This window comes from Ptychodera flava, chromosome 19, assembly GCF_041260155.1.
Source record: "Ptychodera flava strain L36383 chromosome 19, AS_Pfla_20210202, whole genome shotgun sequence".
In the NCBI taxonomy this organism is placed as follows: Eukaryota; Metazoa; Hemichordata; class Enteropneusta; family Ptychoderidae; genus Ptychodera; species Ptychodera flava.
This window is the reverse complement of record NC_091946.1, coordinates 10124508-10138805: the sequence shown is the minus strand read 5'-3', so window position 1 is coordinate 10138805 and position 14298 is coordinate 10124508. Positions and strand designations below refer to the sequence as shown.

General features: G+C 38.3%; 1 protein-coding gene across 3 annotated transcripts in view; it reads left to right on the top strand.

Moving 5' to 3' along the window:
• Positions 1 to 11632: 11632 nt before the first annotated feature.
• Positions 11633 to 14298, top strand: part of LOC139118524 (sodium/potassium/calcium exchanger 3-like) — a 57838-nt gene continuing 55172 nt past the window's right edge. Inside the window, exon 1 of one of the 3 annotated variants that reach the window (XM_070681865.1) lies at positions 11633 to 11974. The gene's annotated coding sequence lies outside the window, so the exon portion shown is untranslated. Of the gene's footprint in view, positions 11984 to 14298 lie in introns of all 3 variants that reach the window. The other 2 variants (XM_070681862.1, XM_070681861.1) reach the window with 2 other exon arrangements.

Below are 14298 nucleotides of genomic sequence, written 5' to 3'. Positions count from 1 at the left end.
GTGAAAGATTAAAGTTTTGTTCAAACTTTCCCGATGAAATTTTCAACCATTCTCTTACGAAATAAATTATAAAACATGGAGACACAGTGCAAAGTTTGGCCCTAGAGAAACGATTACTTAACATTTACCAATATTTTAAATTCAAACGGCCCTATCCCTGTTTTAACTCTAAAGAGAAAAATAAAAATTTTGACCTAAAAAAATTAAAGACGGTGAAATTTTTCGTACTCCAAGGGCATCAAAATGAGCCGCCACAACCAGTAGACCTGAAAAATATTGAAAAAATTTGAGAGCCGGAACATCCGTCCCGGGGCGCATTCTACCGTAAAACTTCATTTTCTGTATCTTTTGATGTGTCTTTCTTTGTTTTTATCTGTTTGTTAAATACTTTAAAGTTATTTGTTCTCCTGCCGTGGACATGTTGACCAAAGATACACAACAATTAAATGCCCCGTCATCAACTTGTCAGTACAGCCTGTGCATTGTGCATTGCTGTCATCGACGGCTGAAATTGTAGCCCGTACTAGAACTCATTAGACTAAGTCAACAAAACATTGCGCATTGTACTCAGAGCAATGTATGTGCTGACGATGGTAATACCTGTGTAATCGTATTTCAACAGACTGGGGAGTTGAAAATTAGAATTTCATTAGTTTTACAAGGCAAAAGTAATGATATCATTAAAAGTAACGACTTTTCTCCTTTTAAGTTCCAAAACTAATTAAAACTTGAAGGGATTAGTCGTTATCGTGGCCCAGTGGTTAGGGTAACTGACTCACTGTCAGAGGATGGTGAGTTCGAGACCCGGCTCAAGACCCGGTAGGTCCAGAGTAACGGACTCACTGTCGGAGGATGGTGAGTTCGAGACTCCAGCACGGTGTTGTGCCCTTGAGCAAGGCACTTTACTCCTCAGTGCTCCATTGGGGGTTAGTGGGTTATGCATACCTCATCCTGTAATTGGGCTAACGCCTGTTGGATGATTGTATAAAAAAATAATAATGTTGTTTTCTTGTTTCATGCTGTGTTTTATCATACCCAAAATACATTGGCATTCAAATTTACCGTCATCTCACATCACGCGGCGATTTCTGCCTCCACGAATTCTATCACAATTTTAGGCCTATTCTGAACTGGTATTATAGTTTAGAAGAAGGCCAGTACATCCATGAGAGATTATATCGTAAAATGTTACAGAACGCTATAAATTTAAAAGTTTATCAGAAGGATTTTGCCTCATTGAAATGCGCGGAAAACGAAGCAGCTCCCCGCTGTCATTTTTTCTCACAATTTTTACCAATTCTGCTCTAGTTCCGTGCTACGCATGTCGCCGGAGCTCTGAACTACTAAGGTTGGTACGTGGTTGTTAATGTTTTTCGGTTGTTTTCTTGAAACCACGAACACTTTTTAATGTTTGTAATCACATACGTCTTGAATACGTGTCGGATGAGCGAACAAGGACGACTTGGGCATGTTTTTTTTTTTTTGTTTTTTTTTTTTTTTTTAACGTTTTTATTGGAGTTATCAAAAATTTTCAAATACATGTCTCGTTAAATCTGAGAAAAAAAAAGACATTACAGAAATCAATTAAAGTAGTGATCATACATCATATTGTGTATGTCTGTTGTGCTAGGGTCTTGGTGGATATTAGTACTGTAAATTCTCCACTTTTTATTATGGGCAAAAATTTTATCTTTTCTCAAGGCAATGTGATACTCAGTTTTTTGTATAGAGTTCACAAATCTTTTGTATGCTGTAAAGTTAGGCAAGGTCTTTTTACAACGACAAATATAAATGTACCTTTTACCAATAAGCAGTAGGAAATTCACAATACTAGAAAGTTTGGGATCACCTAGTATGATCTGCCATATTTTTGGTCTTACTCTCAATTTTAATTTTTGTCCCATAACATGAAAATGCTTCCCAAAATAGTTGCACATGTTGACAATCATGTAAAATATGGAGTAAAGTTTCGTCTTTGTTCTTGCAGAAAGAACAAAGAGCATTATCAAATGTGGGTATGTTCATTTTACTCAGTCTAGCATTCGTATACAGGATATTGTGTAAAATTTTAACTGGGCATGTTTGTGCAAGTTTTATTCGAGCGTGAGGGATGCTTTTTGACATTGATAATGATAACACAGTGTAGGATCACAGTTGTTCAATGTCAATTTTATGTCCGTGGAAGTTTTATTCAAGTATGAGGAATCCTCTTTGACATTGATAATGATAATATAATGAATGGCACTTGTTCAATGTCAAGTATGACTATGAAGAAAATGTGGCGGTCGCGACATGAAACTTTTAGCGACAGGGAAGTTTGTTTTTTCCACATTCTTCAAAGAAACAAAGTCCTCATCTTTTACATATATATTGTTATTTATGGAACATTTCATAATTTTATCCGTCATGCTGTTCTTCTGAACTTAATACCACTCCCACCCTCGAAAAATATTGGAATATTTTTCGATATTCACATTGCAACTCTGTCAAGGGTTGTTAAACAAGGACCTTGGCAAAATTATTCGCGATAACACATCGAAGTTCAAAATATATTTTTATTGCATAGATGTTTAAAACTTGCTAGACATGTAATATATAATGCCACAGGTACATCTGACCATGGGTTTGACAATTGTCAAAGGGGTCAGGTAAATTTCAGTGAAACACCAGATCACGAAGAATGCCGAACGATCACGAAAAATCGGTAGGACATCGTCCACCCTCCTACCCGAACAATCGTGACGTCATCCCAATACTTTTCAAAAGCGGCGACCTCTAAGTGATGCAACTCTTGACCGGTCAAGGTGTCTCTGCTCACCCTAATTGCGCTGTTTGAAACGTATACGTAACATTGGGATGCTCTCTGTAAGGTCACGAAACTAATTTGTTTCTTGTCATTGAGTTGAAAATCCTTAAGTTGTTTTATACACCTCCATTTTGTCGTTAATGGTTTGTTAGATTTTCTCGTCCGGTGATTTAAAAAATCTTAACAGGATTTTTGAATCTGATTCAGTTTTTTTCCAATAACAGAAATTCCCAATGTTGTCCCGTATTCGGTAATACCTAAAGCCGTGTAGGCTAGCTGCAGAACGATATAACCCATATATCAAGTGTTATAATGCTAGACTGCGGAGATTTTTGTTATTGTTTCACTCAATCTATATAAGCTTGTTACTGTAGACACAAAAACATGCACCTAAACCAAACAGTTGTCTGTAGTCGAGCGCTTTTAGAATTATTATCAATCATGGAAGTTATACAACGTTCAGTTTCCCCAGAAAGTCATTAAATAAACTCAAAAAACAAAAAAGTATTTTTGACCGATGCAACTCAATAAACAAAAGTTACAACCAGATGAGTAGACGTGTGTAAATACGTTCATCTATTACTTTCTTCAGAACATGGACGATTTCGGCATACTGTAAATTGTCTCGGATGTGGAGGTGATAGTTTCAAACTAAGCATTTTGAAGATTTATGGCATGGATCAAAGCTTTGACAGACGATCAGACGTGGGAAAGATATTACTATATTGACCGCTATCTTCTGAGCTAAGAGCAGTCCCTTTTCAAGGTCAGAGCATTTTATCGCAAACAATGAGGACAGAATAAAATGCGTACCCTTTTACGACATTTCTTTCATTACAGGTCAGTTTATGGGTGCATAACCTTGCCTTGTCTCATAGAAAATCACCAGCCCACTCATTGTCAGGAAATTTGTCGCGGGATTTATTGATGAATTCGATATTAATTGCACAGTAGCTTTACGATGGTAAATTGCCATCATAAATTATTAGGTGGGCATGTCTTAAGAGAGAATACGAACGTGATGTCAGTACTTTGTTAGGGGCTGATCTTGGACCATCTCAAACATAGTTTGTATAGAATCTAAAATCTATTGTAAAAACAGCCAAACTCTAGACTCGATTGGGCCTCTATCGGTGTCAATATCTGGTCAAAACTTACGGTCATCTAAGCAAAGTAAAGGCGGTAGGTTTTCTAGAATAAATTTAGAACCTCAATACGTTTATACCTATACAAGCGTTTCACTTGTCAGTCAGTAAAATGCCGCTATTCCCTTGATATCAGTTTGATTTTGGTCATTAGGACACCAAGACAAGCTGAATTCAGGAGGAGTACAAGATCTGAAAACGACTGTCCTCAAGTCGAAAATATCAATGTTTACGGCGCGAAATTTCCCTAATTCAAGGAGTAGTCCATGAGAGAGCTTAAGGAAAGCAATATTTTTGAGTTATACAGTACCAGAAAAACGAGAAAACATCGTCCATGTTGAAAACTTCATAAGGTTGAAAGTTATTTTAGTCGACCCAAAATTTACATTTTTGCCGAAATTTCCCTTCAGGATGAATGTACTAAATCACATTTGACCAACAGTTGTTGATATGCTGTGACGTTTGATGTTCCTGTTTCTTTAGTTTTTTTGTTTTTTTTCGGTATCAGGGTGACCTTTTATGCGTCGAAAGACGAATGTTTTGGTTAATTTGCAAGTTGTTTTTTATGAGGGAGAAGTACTGATGACAAAAGCCCAAGTCCCTTGAAAGTATATGAATCAATACCCTATGGAAAATTTTCCGTGTAAATATTTTTTTGTTTTTTTTTTAAAACGTTAAACAATTTACAAGATGTGATGGTACAAAATCGTGTCAATCGCATTACTATCGGTATTCCTGTGATCATTATCGTTACCAGTATTGCTATTGTTGTTTAGTGTTGTCGTAGTGTCTTGTTGATGATGATATCACTATTTTTGTTTCAGAAAATGCTATGTCAACAATTTTGTGACAGCGCCAGGCTGCATGTAGCTGTTTACTGGATGTACTTTCTGTCTTTCTGTCTGTCCGTCCGCCTACCTCCCCCCCCTCTCTCTCTCTCTCTCTCTCTCTCTCTCTCTTTCTTTCTTTCTTTCTTTTCGCGGACATGGTTTATCATAACACCCTCAACTATTGTGTACTTGACATTGTCAATCGAAGAACACCTTTTTTGATGGATCTGTTCAAGAGTTAGTGACGTCAGACCTATAGAAAAAGCGCCATAAAGTTTAACTGTGACGATAACGACTGATATGCCGTTTATCGTTCTCACGATGTGAGGTTGGGTTGCACGCATGTCATTTCATGGGATCTCCCCTTAATGAATGGGAGCGCATTCTTTTACGAAGGTAAAAGTTTTATAACGAGCACTCTTACACTGTAATGAGTTTCCTTGTGTCATTGTTGTTACAAAATAATACTTTTTATCCATTGCAAACTTCTGTCAAGTATACTGAGTTATTAAGGCCAAATAAAAAAATATGTGCTGTTCCGATTACATGGTTTTCAAAAATAGGGTAGGTAGGTAGGGAATTTTTTTTCTTTTTCAATTTTTTTTTATTCCTCAATGTGCATTTTGTACGCGTTCAAACAAACTATCAGTAAATAATTTCCTCATGAAACACACTCAAATTGAATATCAAACTATTAAAATAAAATAAAATCGCGTGATTTCATGCGTTTCATGTTTTTTCATATAGTTATGCTTACTTCCTGGTTTATGAAGCTCAAAAAAGTCTAGGGTCGGAGGATAAAATTGGGGTAGGTCGGGTAATCGGAACAGCACATATTTTTTATTTTGGCCAAACAAGAAAGGCGCGTCATCATGATCTTTGGGTGAAACTGCCGCGGCTTTGAACTTTCGCTCAACAAAATAATGTGGGTTATTCAAATTTCGAGAAAGTGTACCCCCATCCTGGTTCACTTTACACCACCGGGGCAGGTTGGTTAGAGCTAGTGACACACAACATGGCCCGTGTGGTGCATTTAACAAAAAACCGAACATGATTTTTTACAGACTAAAGTTGAAGTGCAGACTAAGCCAAGTGGGTGAAACTACATATGATTTTGGCTCAATACAGCTTTTTACTGACTTTGCAGACCAGGAAGTGATACTGTTTGGCAGGAAAAGGGTTTATTAAGTTCACCAAATTTCAACAAGCTACTATCCGGTGTTTGACACGGTTACATCTCGGAAAATGTGTCAATTCAGTCGGCCAATTTGGAGGATGAAGATCTCCTCTGTGATTAAAAAAAGAGGAAAAGTTTTGTAAGTTTCAGATGACGTCGCGAAACGTCGTTTGCCATGCGAAACTCGAGATAAGGGTTTTGCAAGTAGCGAGTGACTTTCTTGATTTTGCCATTCAAAGCTAGAGTTAAATACTGCATGATTTCAGAACGGTGAATATTCCTAATTGCAACTTAGCATCAGCTGATTTGCATACTCAAACATTTCTCGGCAATACACTTTTGCATAAATTCATCTTTTCACATACAGGAAATCTCGCACAAGTTGTTCTAGACATTGATTTCCTGTTTAAACTTTACAAGTTAACTGTTCAGGCACACGAGGTGAATGCAGTGTATTTTGTAAAGTTAACGTTCGAATTTTGTCGATTCATTTAATTACAGAGGACACCGTTTTCACCGAAGTTTTTATTGTCGTGTTAATCTTTCAACATAATCGCAGATGGTGGGCGGCATACACGATATGATCTGTAGGTAATTCTGTGTTGTTATGTCGTTGAGATATTCATGTATTTCACTTCGCATTGTTTTCAATTACGAACAGATATACCATGGTTTAGTACAGTGTTCTGTTTTAGGACAAAGGTTCGTTCGAGAAATTTACCAGTCTTGCTTATTTTGTCAGCCCGTCAAAAAAAATATTTTGCACATTTTCAATCAAACTCTATTAGGAAAGACCGCATACTTCGTCTATTGCAGAAAAAAATCCGGCCCGGGGACAGATATTCAGACTTTCAAATTTTTACCATTCTTTTCTGACCTAGCACATTTGCTTGAAAGTTCCCTGAGGAAAGTTTGAACAAAGTTTAAAGTCTTTAACTTTCGGGGCACGTACTACAGTGACTAACGACATTTCAGTTAAGAAGAAAAAAAACATACTTTCAAAAAATAATACATTCTTTAAACCTTGTCAAATGATGCCCGCTAATGCAAGGTAAACTCCCCCTACCTCATGTCTCTGTTTCTGCATTTTTGCAACCGATGTCGTAATGTTCAATCTTTTTCGTAATTAGTTAATCGTTCAAAACTAAAAGATGTTTGTCCGCTTTTTCTCTTCATCAAAATGGTGAAGGTAAATCTTATACGAAAATAACTTGTATTGGAGTCACATAAAATTTACATAAGTTTTTAATATTGCGTGAAACATCAGCGATAAACCATAAAATTTATCAATTATTACAAAATTATTCATACAAAATAAGCAGATAAGAACCCATGAATGTATTAACATTTTGAGTCCACCATTTTTGTGTTCAGCCTAGCCTCCCTGAGCAAAACTGATTTCATTGTAACTTTATCATAAGTTGCTACAATTAGTAGGTCGCTTCACATGCTCCTATCCTAATATATTTGAACAAAAGGCTACAAAACACCTGTAATGCGATGTTCTAGATAAGGGAAACTACGTATACGTGATTTTGCGATGTGATCAAATACGGCAAAATAGCAATATTCCAGTCTCTGTTGAATGCAATATGATCAAGTTCCAATTTTCCATGTCTGCTTGGGCATCATCAACACCGGGGTATTCCGAGTGGCTGAGATTCGCTTGATCTGGTTGCATCCGCTGAAATGTTTGCGAAGTCTCCGATTGTGTTCAAAGAGATCCCTTTCCAATATGAACCCTGCCTTACTGTTGCCAGCGGAGATGATCGAGTTGAACCGAGTACAGGCACGCAACACACCAGGACCACTTGCTTGCGGAACGTACTTCACACAAACAAACCGTTACCTTTTGTGAAGCTGAAGGCAATACAAAACCATTGTTTTGCTCAGAAAAGACCCTGTCAAGAGTCATCTGGTAAATTATGTACTAGCAGTACGGATGACGCAGATAATTGTGATTTATGATGGGTGCAATCACAGTCGTCTTTTCTTTAAAAAAACTCCTAAACTTTTACACCCCTACCTCGTTATACGCACCATAAGAGTCGAAATAAATGGTTCGAGAAGTTAAAAAGGGCCAGGCACTCTTGTCTTCGCCTGAAATTTTGCGACACCTCCCTTCTATTGGTATAGCTGTAAATTCAATCGAAGTATTCACTCGACACGCCGCTTAAAAATAGATGACCCCGAAAGGTACGATATGATCACAAGGACAGAGCTGACTTCGACTACGTTCAGAGCCTCGACCCTGCTGGGTACATCCTATCGAAAACCTTCCAGACTCTGAAAACCAAACATCACTCACTGTAAACTATAATCGTTATTTCTACTGCCGAACTATCGTTATTTCTACTTCTGAACAATGATTCAAAGGTTTAACCATCAAATTGATATCATGATTCCCTCTTCGATGACTCAAGGACACCCAAACAGCAGATAGTATTTTCCTTTGAAAGATTTCTTGGCAGATAAACCCTGCGGCGAAAGATTCCAATGATTTTATGGTTATGTACATATCGATTCACCCAAGGATTGTACATTGCGTTGTCAAGTTGAAATCCCAGGAATCGCGTCGTTTTTTTATTGATTATCCGTCTCCGCTGAACTAGAAGATGTTGGCAAATTTATATCACTTTTTTAACTTTTCGTAATGGTTACTTTTCAACGCAATTTTGACCGTCCAAAAGACGTTTACAACATTATCCCCATTTTAACATACCCAAGAATATTCGAGATTTTCTTTACAGAATGTAAACGAAATCAAGCTTTCCGAAGTGAGCATTGACCTCAAATATCTCATCTTCAAATCTATGATGCAAATTGATCATTTTTGTTACTGCTTCCAAAAGCGATTAGCTTATCTGATAACAGTTATCTCCACGTGACTTGATCTCTATATGGATAACACATCAGTCGAATTGATCTTCGCCAGGCTTATGATCTGTAATTTTGTGAAATGAAAATATCAAAGGAGGTAGTCAGTAATAAAATCGCGACGGAATTTATACCGATTTTCGAAGTTGAAAGTCAAATTCATTTATTATTATAGTTGCGGTTAGGTTTTCAATACGGTCAACTTATTGGAACACGCCAAGCTTAATTTGTGTGCTACACTGATGTTAAGGAAGTATGCCCCTTGAAAGTGAAAGATTTAAACTTTTGCTCAAACTTTCCTACATGAGACTTTCAACCATTCTCTTACCAAATCAAAAATCAAAAATCGGGGGTCACCGTGCAAAGTTCGGAACTAGCGAAACAAATTACCCGACATTTTGCAATATTTGAAATTCCAAATGGCCGCAATTCCTGTGTTAACTCTATCGGGGGGAAATAAAATTTTGGATTTTCGAAAAACTAAGAGGGTGAAAGCTTTTCTTTCTCCAAGAGCTTTAAAATGAGCCCTTACAAGTGGTAGATCAGAAAAGAATTGTAGAAATTTGAGAGTCCGACTCTCTGACCCCGAAGCGAGTTCTATCTGAAGGTAGAATGCGCTTCAAACCTTTACTTAAACTTTCCTCAATGAAACGTTAAGTCGATCATGAAGGAAATTTTTTCTATTATTGAAATAAACCACCTTAAATTAACCGATATTTGAAATTCAAAATGGCCGCAATCACTGTATTAACTCTACGGGGCAAAATTTAATTTTCGATTTTCATAAAAGACGGTGGATACTTTAGTTACTCCGTGAGCTTTGAGTCCCCACAAGTGTTAGACATAACATAATAAGTGTTATAAAAGTCTGGAAGTCCTAATATCTATCTCTGAGGCGCATTCTACCTTACTAGTAAGTTATCTCTAAAATCATTCTCTCGGGAAATTGACCTTACGGTAATTGTCAACAGCTTTTACGACTGACGTTGATGGTGAAGATGGCAAGGACAATTGAAGGCAGTTGTCTTGCTTTGTTTTCAGCTCATTTTATTGCGACTTCATATGGATGAAGAAAAAACGAGAATATTTTCTCCCATGTGCATGTCACAACACCAACAACATCATCATCATCATCATCATCACCACCACCACCACCACCACCATCATCGTCTCGTCGTCATCACCACCATCACCGCAACCATCATCATCATCATCATCATCATCATCATCATCATCATCATCATCGTCGTCGTCGTCGTCGTCGTCGCCGCCGTCGCCGTCGTCGTCGTCGTCATCGCCGTCACCATGTACATGTATATTTGAAACCGAAGACTCTCATCATCTGTACAGCTGATATCGCCTCGCACTGGTGAAAACGAATAATCTCTCGTAATTTTACAATGATTATTCTTTCAAAAGCAGACAAAAGATGTAGTGTGCGTTAATTTTTTACTCGACGAGTTCCTTTTTGTCGCGAATTCACACAGAAGCAAAGTGTGAAATTTAGAAGGCTGAAAGTGTCCTGTGTAAACCAAGAACACAAACCCTTTAAATTCCAAGAATGTTTTGCAGTCGTTGTGTTTATCCCTGGAACGAATTATTCCATGTTTCACATATCTAAGCCAGTGTATACGTTTGTCGGCATCCTTTCGCGAATAGCAAGCGGTGCAGTAGAGGTATGTCAAGTACAAGTTCGAGGTTTACATGTTTGTTGCTAGGTTCAGCAATAGCTTCAGCCTTAATTTGGCAGCTTTTTTTTTTGCAGAAAAATGATAGTTTAACGCGGTATGATTGTCAATGAATGCGGTTAATGTACTATGTTTCGCTATCGTGACAAGTAGACCGAAGACAGCTTTCACCGATGCCGCGGCCGCCCTTCAAAGTTTTCCCCAATTACTGAGAATGTACTATTTTGAGTCCGCTGAATTTTTGCAAGTTGATCAGCCGTACATGAGTTCTGCCGAGGTTTCCGCGTCAAGTATACAGAAGTTGCCCGCATTTGTGGCATAAGTAAGTGGATCCTACCAGCATGGCGGTCATTTTTGGATGCTTTCACGCTGTAGAATTGTAAGCCGAGAAGAAAAAATTCACCGTTGAAGACACACGAAATAGTTCGACGTCTGAATTCTTGCAATAGAGAATGACTTTCTTAACTCATAGCATACAGCAATGGCTGGTAACATTGCACCTGAAAATGAAGAAAAATTACATGTTTTATTCGCACTTCATATGAGAGGTGGGAAAGGAACGGAGGGGGCATTCGGGAATTATTCAATATGGATTCATATTATATAAAACCAGGTAAAATTATTACGTCTTTGAACAATCGTTTTATATAAAAAAACCGACATCCACAAAAATTCACAATTGACCTTGAGAAGGTGGTTCACATTTAGGGCTTTATATCAGTATTTTTTTCCACATGTCATATTCTGGCAAATTTTACCCGGATATTCCTAGCTATTTCGCCAAGTTCATCGGGAGTACGTCGGCGCATCGAAGCAGCCACGTGAGGGCACTCCATATGTATCACCAGAGAATCATCCACCTAAGCTTATGATTCCAAACGTATTTGTAAAATACTAACACAAGATATTGCATTGTTGAATATGCTTGAGAGATCGCTGCACTTCAATCGGTCTACCACTGTGTAATTTAATCAAGTTTACATCTTGTCAGATCTGAGCGTCTCGTCTATCATCCACCTCGCCTGCTTCGCTAAATTATTTGCTTCGCGACTCAAATGTCCTCATTATCCCTCAATAGATCAGTAAGTTGTGCCTGTATATATTTCGTCATTCCTTTTCCATTCGCCCTTGGTTGTCCATGTGCCCAGTCATTTCTCCCTCCTCTCGCGCCGCAACAAAAAAAATAATCGATATTCAAAACGAGGTTTTCACTTCATAAGCCTATCACACGCTGCTCGGACAACCGCAGGAAACAAATACACCTGAACAATAGGAAAAAGGTCCCATCACCAGTTTGTGGTCAGCAGTGATCAAACTTGGACACCACTCGACACTGCCGCGGACGCACTCGTATATCAGTGGGTGGCTCAACAGTTTACAGGAGGTCAACGCGAAGGACAAGAAGACAAGGCGAGTGTGTGGACTATTACAGCGTAGCGACGGCAACCCAGGTGAGAGAGGTAAAAGCCACTTGTTTGAATTTCACGTGTTTGGCCCGCAAAATATCGACTGCCGTGGGATACATATAACGGTACCCTGATGACCACAATTCAGACCTCAGTCGACAAGGGTGAACTGTAGTTCGTGACAGTTGGATACTCTGTACGTATGGTCGCGTGACTCTCGTGATGAAAAAAAATCCGGTAATCTTTCAGTACAACGGCTGAGCTAACGAAATTTCGTCTGATATGCATGGCAACATGTTTTATCGCTGATAGTGGTTCAATATTTCGACCGAGGTTAGCAGTTCCAATACCGGTGCAAGTTACGCAACGGCCATCGTTTAAGAAACAACGTCGACAAGATTATAACTCGCGCGCCTACTCCGCTACTGTTACCATGGTAACATTTCTAGCCGACTTGATGCAAAACAAGAAACGAAGCAAAAATAGATAGCAAACTACAATCACAAAATCATTGGAATGTAGCCGAGCAGGTTGCTGATGTCCCAGGCAATTCAATCAGTTAATTTTTTGTGACAGCGCCCCATCGAACGATGGTTTTTAATACTTCTTTTATGCATTGAAGCTGATAAAATGTTTTAGCGACGTTATTCGGGCCATATGGTTGTACAACATAGCAGACTTTATTACAAGTGAACGGGTAATGGGGTCAGAGGTCACAGCGTGCGATTTGCGACATCCCTCAAGGCCTAAAGCCTACAGTATTTTAGCCAACATCTGTGCCTAGAACTAGGAAGAGTATTATTGATATAACACGTACATTGGTCCGTCGTGGGCGCATTTCCTTCTATTTTTGCATTTGTGTTTTTTTTTTTAAATGACCAATGCGTTTTACACGAAAACCTAGCTCGTTTTGTCTGTCAATCATGTCATTGACGAGTATTGTTACGTCACAACTATCGATCAAGAGCTATTTTAGTATGATGTACTTCGCAGAGAAAATGACATTCGGAATGAAGAGAAACTACCGGGTAGTTTTCATGGCGTGATTTTTTTCAACAAATCTTATCTATCGTGCTCCCCCTTACACTGCTATTCTGCTAGCTATGATGTTTTCCTAGTTTCAAGATAAATAAAAGTTCTATTAGGATGATGACGTCACAGGGTTCAGCCCGTGCCGACTCAGACTGTTCGTCTGCCAAGGAAAACTACCTGAAACACAATCTACGTATTGAGCTCTGCTTTGTTGTTTAAGAACACGGCACAAAACATATCGAAATCGCCGATAGAATAACAATGTACATCGATCCGGGAACCTTTCTCACAGGGTAATTGCACAGATGAGCATAGGGACGTTGACTGTAACCTTTGGTGGGGGTAACAAAGACGGGCCGCTAGGAAAACAGCTTTTTTTTCTGTCGCCATGTTTATTTTCTCAAACATATTGTTGCATTGAGTATTGGTTGGCATAATACACACACCTATGATTGCTTGTACCAAAGCGAAGAACCGAAGAAAAAATTGAGTCAATTGAAATCACAGTTGGAATGATTGTATCTGTTATAATGTAAAACACGCATTACATATCAAGTCTGTTGTAAGTCTCTCTCACACCCCCCCCCACACACACACAGATGTAGCTTATATATCGCAGATGTAGCTTATATAGTTGTTTAGATGTTGCCGACTAGCTAAACGCGTGGCACTAGAATGTTTTAAGGGAGTAGAATAGAAATTGCTTCACCGCAGCAGCGGTATTAATTAATATTCATGCTTATGTCTATCAACTTTGTTGATATTGTATGTCTGGCCACATAACGCAAGTTACATGCTCGCCTAGTAGCGTTACACATTTGATATATTTTGATGCACAGCCATTGTAGTGTGCCGCGATAACGCCTCAGGTCTTTCAGACGACCTTCAGAATTTTTACTTTCCGATAGAATGAAAAGTTCGATTTAGGAAAAATAAAATTGTGTCAATACACAGTCCCTCTATCCACTGTGGTCAATACAACTCCAAGTCGATCGATATGCATCTCGTTGTGAGGCATAATCAAGATCGCTTAAAATATCCAAGACAGTTACTCTGCTAATAGAATTTTTTAGCCAATGTATTAATGAGCGGCCGATTCATCTCATCAGGAGAAGGCTCTCTGGGTGCGAAATTGTTTTCATAACTGTAATTGTTCGTATTGTCAATTCAAAAGATTGTAGTTTAATAATTAATGTATGTAACCCATTACAACAAAGTAACAAGGGAAAAACAGGATTGTACACAAAATGATTGATGTAATGAGATACAATTAGCGAATACAAGCAACAATAAAATGAAAATAATATAAGACATTAGCTTTCTTTGTGGCGCCGAAT